Source organism: Peromyscus leucopus, chromosome 7, assembly GCF_004664715.2.
Source record: "Peromyscus leucopus breed LL Stock chromosome 7, UCI_PerLeu_2.1, whole genome shotgun sequence".
In the NCBI taxonomy this organism is placed as follows: domain Eukaryota; kingdom Metazoa; phylum Chordata; class Mammalia; order Rodentia; family Cricetidae; genus Peromyscus; species Peromyscus leucopus.
This window is the reverse complement of record NC_051069.1, coordinates 73,691,333-73,701,619: the sequence shown is the minus strand read 5'-3', so window position 1 is coordinate 73,701,619 and position 10,287 is coordinate 73,691,333. Positions and strand designations below refer to the sequence as shown.

Sequence of the window (10,287 nt, the reverse complement as noted above, 5' to 3'; positions counted from 1 at the left end):
TGAGGACATTGCAGGGCCTGGGGAGAGCCCCTCTGACAGTGGTACCCCTGCTGAGATGAGGAAAAAAGTGACTCTTCTACTTGAAATGGCCAGGCAAATATCATGACAACCTGCCCTAATAACTCAGTTAATAAGTAGGCCTCAGTCCCTGCTTTTTGGAACTGAGCAAGTAATTTTTGAGGAAGAGCTAGGAGAAAAAAAAAAAAGAACCATCAATGTCCAGTACCCCTGACAGCAAGGACAAGGATGCCTGGTTGTCTAAGCCATAAACAACTCAAGATGATAATCAAATAAGGACAAAGCCTGGGACTTGTCTAGGCCTGCCCCAAAATACAAAACTGTAGCCTTGACCAGTCCCTTACTAGCCCTGGCCAATTAAAATATATTAATATGATTGCCAGATGCTTGAGCCAAATCCTACCTAAAATGATCTAACTGCCTTAGGACCTCCCCGTTGCTGTGCTTAAGAGGATCCCACTTCCCTCACAAGGTCTTCACCATTTTGCCTTTGTGTGGGGTGGCAGGCCCCAGGATGCTAGAATAAAAAATGCTCTTGCTAATTGCCTACATGGATGATGGTCTTTGGTGGGACTTCTCCAGGCCCTCACACTACTCAGCACCATTATGTGAGGCGCTCACTTAACAGGGGCAAGCTTGTAGGCATCTAGAGAGGAGGCAGAGTTAGACATCAGAAGCATAGTAGGAAGCCCAAATGCTGGCAAACCAATTCTTTCAAAGAATGTCCTGGAAACACACATACAACAAACTAAACAAATGTTCTAAATAAATGCTCTGAAACAAAGCAGAATGTCAAAACAACTAGTTTAGAATGAACCACCAGACCATCAAGCAAAGCAAAGGAAAGTCAGGCCTCATAACCCACCAACAGTAACTGAGAATGTTGAACACTAAAGACCCAGGCTGGAACTTGGTGCTGATCCGGGTGACACCTCTGCTGAAAATGTCTCCTCCTTGGAGCTGCAACACAGCCAAAACAAAAAGCAGTCTCACCTCAAAAGGAATAAGAGATAATTTATTATTTGCCAAATATGTGACCATGCCATAAGGACATTGGTTCTGTTTCTTCCCAACAATATATTCCAACTTGGAAGTGCTTGCACAAACTTGCATAGTTAAAGAACAAAGGAAAGAAACAAATCAGGACGTTTTCCAATTTTATTGGCAGGAACAATAAGCAAGCAAGAGGGTTACAGAAAAAAAAATATCTCTGTCATCGGTCTCAGATGTTGTCTGATCACATTCTTAGCTTTTGGATTGGTGGGAGTTAGTGTTCTACAAAGAATATATCTGAAATGTTTATCTCATAGTCAAAACCATGTTAGGCAATACACAGAGGTGAGCATTGAATTGGAACTCTTTCTGCCCCAGAAGGAAGAGATTCTGAAAGTAAACAAACATGGCCAGTCTGGAAATGCTGATACTGGTAAGATCCACTAAGATCCGTGGGCCTCCTCCATAAATGACAGAAACTGTAAGCAGTGGCTGAGAGAAGTCACCCACTAGCTCACTTCCTAGAAATGTTTCAGGAAGCTCAAGGACTGCTGCCTTGAAGTGAGCCATCGTCTAGGGTAGAATGGGATTGGGAGTAATGCAAATGCCTTTGAACTGTCCCCACCTCTCACTAACTTCTCACCTATACCTCTGCACGCAACACCAATAAACTCATTGGTTCACCAAATTATACTTCAGTCTGTTATTAGTTGCCTATATGGAGCTAGCAGATACTTGTTCATCTTCTCCGCAGGAAAAGTATCACAGAGTAGCGATTCATAGTTATTTAAGTGATTAAAGACTGTCCGAGAAAATTTGGCTATGGGCTGGTAGCATTTCCACTCTACACAAACAGAAAGTTCTAATCAGCTAATTAGCCTTGCAAAATCCTCCCTGCAAACTCCTGCCCTGCCCAGTAAGAAGCATGAGCACCATCCATCTCTCACTACCACAAATTCTGAATCTGGGTTTCCCACATGTAGGATGCTGTAGGTGTTAGCAAAGCCAAGGTGGAAAGGACAATCCTTACCTTGGAAAAACTACCTTTGATCAGGGTGTCTGTCCTCCCAGCTAAAAATAACACTTGCAGAACCCTGTGTGGCATTTTGTTCTGGGAATTTCAGTTCACACACCATATTCTCTTTATCTACTCATTTCATCTTAAACTGGTAATTTTTAATAGTTTTTAATTATGTTTTTTTTCTACTGAGTTTTACTGATCCTGTTATAGAAAACACTCACCTTTCTAAACCATAAACTCAGAAATCTTTCTAAGGTGTCTTCTGATAGTTTTACCTGCTTTTTGTTTTCTGTATCACTGCTGGCTGGTTTTATTTATCATGTTGATCCTGGTGGACTCTTCTCTTTGTCCATGGATTGACAATTTAAGGATTGATTAGAAATTATATATAGCTTATTTTGGACTTGTCTTAAAATCTCAATATGAGCCCCAAGTTATGTCCATGATCCTCTCAAGCTGTGCACACTTTTAAAGTGCACAAATGAGTATCACATGGACCAATTCTCTCTCAAAGGCAGGCACTCTTTAATTTCTGTGTATTTGTGTGGGGTGCTTCCTGAGGTGTCTCATAAATGAACCGTATTTTCTCTCATCAGCTCTACCATCCTACTCTTGAACCAATGAGGTTGCATAGCATCACTGTCTAAACGAGAGAAGGGGCACCCTCTTGTAAGAAGCCATGCATTTTAAGTTCTTAGCTCATACAGCAGTTTTCTCAAACATAAACATTTTACAGTTTCTCATTCTTCTATTTTCAAATGCTCACTAATCCTTATTTTTAAATATTATGTTATAGTCTCTAATGACAATTGTTACCTGTGGTTGGAATCACTTCTACACAAAGCCACTTACGGGAAGAGCTTCCTCTGTCTGCTATATAATTAAAAGTACCTTCTGTTTAAGTGGACCTCAAAAGAACTTAGTTGAGTGCTATTAAAGACGGTGTTACATTTGTGAAGATAAATCCCAATATGCAATGCATCATCCAAATTTAAGTGCTCATTTAATACATGAACTACATAATAATGATACATAAATCACATGTCATGAAGAAAATGTCTCTGAAACTGGACATGGATAATCAAATGTTACTCTCAATGGTGACTTTTAGGGAGAGGAACCAACTCATGCTGAAATAAAACAGATGTGATCCTGCAGAGTGTGTGTGCTCTTCCAGTGCTCATTTCGTGGTTCATCGGATAAAATACAGTAATCTGCTTTATGAATTCAAAATAATTTTTGAAGACATTCATTGTGTTTCCAAGATGACTAAAGCTTCACTTTAATACAGGCAAGAAAGATTAGAGAGACAAAAAATGAGACACCTTATATTTTTACCCATCTCCCACATTTTTTCAGGGAAATTTAAACTAAATTTAATTTGTTCTTATTTTGCTTCTTTTTTTTGTATTTGAATTCTTTTTAGATCAGACTTGACCTTAATGCAAAATTACTGTACTTGGCAAAGTAGCACTTCCTATTTTCTTGATGAAGTGTATGATTGGCTTGATCTGTTTGGGAGGCATCTAGGCAGTGGCACCAGGTCCTGGGCTCATTGCATGAGTAAGCTGTTTGAAACCTGGGACTTATGCAGGGATGCTTGGCTCAATCTGGGAGAAGGGGACTGGACCTGCCTGGACTGAATCTACCAGGTGGATCTCAGTCCTCAGGGGAGGCCTTGATCTGGAGGAGGCGGGAATGGGGGGTGGGTGGGGGCAAGGGGAGGGGGCAGGAAGGGGGAGAACAAGGGAATCTGTGGCTGTTATGTAGAACTGAATAGTATTATAAAATAAAATAAAATTAAATTTAAAAAAAGAACTTCAATAGGCTTCTTATATCTCAGTGTCTATATAAGACAGTTATCTCTTCAAATGATGTATAATATAATCAGTTAATCCTTTTTCTTGGCTTATCTGTTAGTTTGATTTTATAGGGAGATATAAAAATGGGGGAGAATGAAAGGGGAGAGAAATAATATAATTTCATTACAAAGTTAAAATCGTATTATTTTACTCACTTTTCTTGGACGTTCCTTTTTGTAAATTTGACTGAAGTAATTAGAAGACACATAGTTGATATTTATGCACCTGTACTAAGAATTATATTTTCTTCACCCAAGGGCTGGAAGCATCACGAATTTAAAGAGGTCTACAGACACCCTTAGATCTCTCAGAGAATACCACAATGTCTGACTCACCGTAAGCAATAATCTTTTCATGAAACTAATGAATAAATTTTGAGTTTCATTTTTTTAACTCTCTTATCTTCTTTAACACTTATTTCCAGGTAAGCTGAACAGTTCCCTAGCCTCGGTAGAAGAGAAAATCAGGTCATAGCTCAGCAAGAAACCTGACAGGCATTAAACCGTTCAAGCGTAGAGAAGACTTTCCTACTGACCTTTCAGACATAATCAAACTTGTATTCATGTAGCAAAAACCTCGAGGCAAAGAGTTTTTGTTTTTCTCTGGCTGACTCTCAGTATGTTTATATGTTACATTGATTCCAACATACTTAAGGTTGTATAGCAGAGAATTAGATGATATACAAAGAGGACTGGCAACAAAGTCCTTCATCTTTCTTCCAGCTATGCCTGCAGCAACCTATAACATAGACTTCTGAAGAAGTCTTTATAGTATCCCTCATGCTGCACCACTTGGTTCAGGAAACCTGACTGGGATGATGAGGGAACAAAGAAAGAACAGACCAAGGACAAGTACACAGAAAAGCTGGGATTGTGCACACTCTGATGGAGCTCCACTTACTATACCACGACCTGGAACCTCAGGGCATATATTGTGTACAGCACAGAGGAAAGGAGTTAGCTGGTCTTGGTAGGAGGTGTCTGTAGTTGAGCAGCCTCTGACTGTAAACATCTGAGAGCAGGGTGGGAGCTGCAGATGCTAGTTTTTACACACACACAAAGCCAGCATTTGCACTCAGACCAGAAGAAGGCTTTGCCATCCCTCTGAGCCTTACTCTAGGGTTGGGAAGGCTTTACCATTGCCATGAACCTGATCATTGCATCCTTGACATGGTTGTGCCCATGTCAGATGAGATACCCAGGACTTTATCTGCTCTTTACACATTCACCAAGGGCTTTCTCAGCTCTCTACCTTAACATTTCTCCAAAAATCTTGTGAGTAGTAAGCCAGGTGCATTTGAAAATAAAATAATAAAACTTGTGTGAGAAAAATGTGGTCAGTTTTGTGTAAATGAGTATTTTTAATTGTGCTATATATTTATTATCTTTTCTTATTGCGTACTTTAACAAAATGGTATTGTAGATAATCTTTTTGTACACTATGTACGTATCTTTGCCAAGGCACCTTATGATTGGTTTAATAAAGAGCTGAAATGCCAAGAGCTAGGCAGGAAGAAATTAGGCAGGTCTTCCAGGCAGAGAGAGAGAGGAAAAGAAGATGAATCCAGGCACAGGGGAGTCACCAACAGATGGATAGGAAACAGGAGATTCAAGATGAAAGAGAGGTAATGCCATGTGATAAAACATAGATTAATATAAATGTGTTAATTTAAGTTATAAGAGCTAGTTAGAAACAAGTCTAAGCAACAGGCCAAGCTTACATAATTAATAAGAAGTCTCCATGTCACTTTTTTGGGAGGTGACTGGAAAGACAGGAAAAGGTTCATACAAGATGGTATGCTACCAATATTAACAAAAAGTTCTAGAAATAAAAATGGGTAGCTATCCTTGTGAGCGTTCATTAATTGATAGAAATTATGCTAATTTGTGAGGTAGAGTGAAAAATTTAATACATATATATTTTTTAATGATCAAACCAGAGTAAATAGTGATTTATTACACTAAAACCATGCATTATTTGTCTGATTGCACATTCAAAATACATAGACTACACAATATGTACAGTTAGTCGTCTTACTAGGAACTAGAAAAACTAGTTTTTTATAGAACAAAAGCTCTGCCTTCTTATGATTGTTATTTAATTCAGTCAATCAACACCCTTCCATGGTTACTCCCACCCTATCCCCAATCTCATTTATGAGATCACTTTTTTATATTCCACATGTAAGTAAATTCCTGCTGTATTTTATGTCTGGCCTAGTTTATTTAGCACAAAGTATTCTTTGTCTGTCAATTTTATTGCAAATCAAAGAATTTTTTTCAACTTATTTCCAAACCATGTTCTGTTTTGTAGCTAGTATGAGCATTTTTTCCTACATTACTGGAACACAAAGTAATGTATATGCATGTATAAACTTAAGATTGATTACAAATTGATATTTTTGTGTTAAAGTGCTTTAAATAAGAACAAATTAAATGTTCTCTCATGTATTAGTAGGAATTGATGTATGTACTGTTTTTCTATTATTGTGATAAAACACCATAGCCATATAAGTAACATGTGGAAGTAACATATTGAAGAGTTTATTTTGGCTTATTATTCCAGAGGGAAAGAGTTCATCATTTCAGGGAAGCACAGCTACAGAAGTAGTAAGATGAAAGATCATATTCTAAACTCAAACATGAAGCAGAGAGAGCCAACTGGAAGTAGGGTAAGGCTACAAACTAGCAGTTCTCCATCTGTAGGTCATGACCCTTTTGGCAAACTTCCATCTCCAAATATATTTACATTATGATTCATAACAGTAACAAAATTACAGTTATGAAGTAACAGCAAAAATAATTTTATGGTTGGGGGTCACCACAACATGAGGAACTGTATTAAAGGGTCAAAGCATTAGGAAGGTTGAGAACCACTGGTGTAAACTCTCACAGCCTTCTCTGAGTGGCACTTCCTTCCTAGTCCACAAGTGATGAGTGTGCTCTTGGAGATGTGTGAATCACCATGGCATAGATGGTATTGATACATTCAAGGCTGTACACTTGTTTCCAAACTTGTGAAATTATGCAAACTATTATATACTTAATAGATTTTAATATGTAAATCATGCCTCAGTCAAATAATTTTTAAAGAACACTGAAGAACTTCAATAGCAGTAGTAATGACAGATGTCAGTGAAGTGAATCGTGACCTGAAAAGTCTCTGCTGTGTTTAGCCATGAAGGCACTGAGAGCCTGCAGGGAACCCACTGTGAACATTGTGCTTACTGATGAAGTGCTTAAAACATTCCCTTTACAAGAGAGAAATTATGAGAGTGTCCATTGCTAGTATTTCTATTTAATATTTATGGTTTGTTTTAAAATATACAGTGAGTAAAGAGAAAGAAATAATCCTATATGCATTGGAAATAAGTATTAACCACTGGTATGTTACACATTCATAATAAAAATTACAGGTAAATTTTTAGAAGTAAGTACCTAGATTAGCCTATTTCTGAATATCTAAGAAGAATATTTTTGTTTTTATTGTGCATGTTCACTATCTGTGCTTTCTTATTTTGATGTATATAGTAGATTTCTTTGCCTTTAGCTTTACTCTACGAAGGTACAGCCACAGATTGCACAACAGACGGAAGTGAGAGACCTATTTGAAGCAGCCCCTGTGGAAGCAACTAAAACCCTCCTTCCATCCTCCACTGTCAGTCACCCAGACCTACGCACCATAGCAGCAACTGCTGTACCTATACAGTCCAGCTTCTGTGTGGCAGATGTGTTCCCCGGCTCTAGTAACACCACGTCCTCCATTTTAATTTAAAGCCCTACATTCCCATTGTGGAGATTTCCTGAGTTACCTCATGTTTGGTTTTTCTATCCTCATAATATGTAAGTGATCAATTTCTTATGTTTTGAATACATATAGTGATTTCCATTTTCTAGACAGATTCTTATTGACAGTACTTGGTACTGAGACTTGGTATGGCATTTGGGATTGACTTGTTCAGTTCAACAACTGCATTTAAATCTATTTTATTAATTTCATTAAACATTTGCATGATAATTTTCCTGGTGAAATGGAGTTGTGATGTGTGGCTTTATGGCTTGATAAACTATCAATACTTGGATTTAAGTCTTCATTTGGTTATGAAAACAATTACAAACAATGCAATAATGACTATAAAATCATGATATTGAAAGGAATATTTGCAACTGTGACAGAGTTTACAGAAAAATCACTGAATTTGTAACTCACATATTAAACCACTACCAGCCTTATGGAATATGTAATGTAATTTATATAAATCTAAAATAATTATTTTTTTCTAATAGAGTGTTTGAAAACCTATTTTCCTATAAAATATCAGATAATAAATGAAAGAGGACCTACAGGCTATATACTTCCTGGTCATATATACTCCTTTTTAATTTTTCTTCATTTGAACTATTTTAATATGTCTAACTGTTCTTTAGTGGTCCATCTGAAATTATGTGGTTTAAGATTATATTTTTTAATATTTAATACACACAATTGGCAATTAAAACTAAACCTATTTTTCCTGAATTCAGGACAATATTTGTAATGAGTGAAACTTTGAGTTTTGTAATCAATATTTTACAGATGATGGTGAAATTTGAACCTCTTAAGGAGTCTGAGCTCTCTTGCCTACAGAAGACTCTCCTCTTTGGTGTAAATGGTCAGACTCTCCATTCTGAAAGCCCTGTCTTTGGTGTCTTTACTTGAGCTAAATGCATTAGTCTATTCTCTTAGCATCCCACTGGTTAGTATGTTCCAGGGGGAGAAGTTTGTAATCTAATCTTGAAAGAGATAAACCGAATGTTTTTGATATTTTCTGATTTGTAGAAGCTGTAATGTAGAAAGTCGGTGCAGTCAGACTGTTATACCAAAAGGAAAGACTAAATTTTTCAATATAGTTACAATTCTTTTTTTTTTCCATCACAGGCAATTTATTTTGTTCTATTCATTCACAGTTAATACAGAAAATACTTGGAAACATTTCCATATAATGTTTGACACAGAAATCATCAAATAGAAGTATACAATGTTGACAGGAGGCAGTACATTTATAATTTATAACCCCAAATGTATTTATAAATTAGAAATGGAAAGATCTACAAATGAAATTATGAAGGTTCACCAAAGCCATTTAATCTGTCAGTTTCTCATACAATTCTTGATTTGATATATTAATATGCATGGCTGAATGTGACTTTACGTGTTTTTACGTCAGTAGCATGAAACTTGGTTTCAATAGTGACTTTCATTAAATTCAATTTAGATTATTGAACACACTTGCTATGGTTTATAGGAAACTGAAGGTTGAGAGAGAGAGAGAGAGAGAGAGAGAGAGAGAGAGAGAGAGAAGAGGATAAAATGTAGCTATTTTATAAAAATGCATGCTCCAATGTTTGACTATCGCCATCAAGGTGACCTAACTGAAACTTCCTTCTCAAGAATTAAGAAATTAAATGATAAAAGATGGATAAATTTCTGTGAAATCTTCACAATGAATGCCATTTGTAAGTGAGGAAAAATGGTTAGATATTCTGCTTTTAAGATTGGGCTCCCTGAATTAAATAGAAATGATAACATTTTGGAGTGAAGAAATATAGATGACAAGTGACCAATCATCAGAGATTGTTAAATAAATTACAGCACCACAGCAAGTGTCTCAGATGGAACAGAAATCAGAGCAATTGAACTATGGAGTTGGGGAGAATACTTTTATAGTGAGAGAAGGAATTAATCATATGATCTCTTATTTCTTCCTTTCATTCCAACGTAATTTTGACTAATTGGAAATTTCACATAATGTACTCTGATCATACTTGCTTCCCATTCATCCCAGGTCCAGCCTCCCAACCCTTGTACCCTCCCCCAAAAAGCTTAGGAAAAATACACCAAGTCCAATTCCTGTTGCCAATATACTCATGGGAGTATGATCAGACTCCCAGTGGCCAGCCCCTTAAAGATAATTGAGCCACTTCCCACCCCAGTCCTCTGACAGAAGCCATTGGCTGTGGAGAGCAACACTTGAGCATCCCTATCACAAGTTTTAAGGGTTCTCTGCAATGACTTCCCATCTAGACTGTTTCTTTTTCAGGGGAGGGGAAGGTTGTCACAGAAGCCTTCAATGTGTCTCATTCTCAGCTGTGAGTCTGCAGTCACCAATACCACCGCAAAAGAAGCTTCCTTGCCCATAACGAGAAGCAGCAGCACAGATCATAAACTTACACATGATCTCCTGTGGCAGCAAAGACCATGGATATCTACACGGCCTCCACGGGCAGCATAGAACATAGACCACAACATGATCCCCAACAGCAGGACAGATCATGGACCTCAACATGGCCTCTAGCAGGAGCACAGATCAGAAACATCCATATGTCCTCCTGTGGTAATACAGACTACAGACCT

At 37.5% G+C, this 10,287-nt stretch overlaps 1 non-coding gene across 1 annotated transcript; it reads right to left on the bottom strand.

The window, feature by feature from the left end:
* Positions 1–1,928: 1,928 nt before the first annotated feature.
* LOC114697307 lies at positions 1,929–2,090 on the bottom strand. Its single transcript, XR_003735145.1, has one exon. It is a non-coding gene; the product is annotated as a U1 spliceosomal RNA (small nuclear RNA).
* Positions 2,091–10,287: the final 8,197 nt, after the last annotated feature.